Here is a 961-nt window from a genome sequence, read left to right on the forward strand (position 1 = left end):
CCACCCATTGGACTTAAATTATGACTCCGCGAATAATTTTAAAAAAAATAAAATAAAAACTTCAATTCATATAATCAATCGGTATTCAATCGGCGGGTTAGCGTCAGTTCAAGCATAAAGATTTCAAACCAAAACAATAAAACATCATGTTAGGTGATCGCTAAGCAACCAATTGACATTAGCTTTGTCCAAGAAAAGTGCGGTCTATCTGAAATTTGTCTCGTTGCTAAAGTACGTAAACTTTTATGTTCTGTTTGATCCCCTTAATTTTATATGCTCTTGTTGACCAAGTGACATCTTCCAAAAGAAAATAACCCTCTAATTGGTATGGTGAGAACTTTGTCAAGAATCTCAAGTCCACATTATAATTTTTTTTAGGAATATAAACATATTTACATAAACAAAGATATTCCATCAAGTAATAACCTCATCCACCATATGTTGAGCAATTGGATATGTGACGAAATTTTGTAATTTTTTGTAACTAGTAGTAGTATTGTTAATATGGATGTATCTCAAGCCTTCATGGATGGCAATTAAAAGGTATAAGAAAAAACGACAGTGGGACTCTCATAATTTGGTGAAATGGTTACAAACATTTTCTTTTATTTTAAAAATGGTAACATGCACATTTTTTTAGATAATTGTGTCATGATGAAATAAAATTAAGTCACTATAGTTAAAGGGTATAATTATCCTAAAAGAAGTTTACATGATAATTTTTAAATCACGGGCGTGATTTAGAAAGTCCCTGTTAAAGGCTTAAAAATAATTTTGCAGCAAAAATATTTAGATTGCAATTCTCATACAATATATAAAATTACCATAATCTATAAATTATATCTTTGCTTTTTCGTAGAAGTAACTTAAACCCTCAAATCACGATCTATCGGCACCAATCTTATTAGATCACAATCCGTCACCAACGATATTTTAAATTATGACTCAAGTTTGATTTACA

The sequence above is a fragment of the Citrus clementina genome, unplaced genomic scaffold, assembly GCF_000493195.1.
Source record: "Citrus clementina cultivar Clemenules unplaced genomic scaffold, Citrus_clementina_v1.0 scaffold_9, whole genome shotgun sequence".
Classification (NCBI taxonomy): Eukaryota; Viridiplantae; Streptophyta; class Magnoliopsida; order Sapindales; family Rutaceae; genus Citrus; species Citrus x clementina.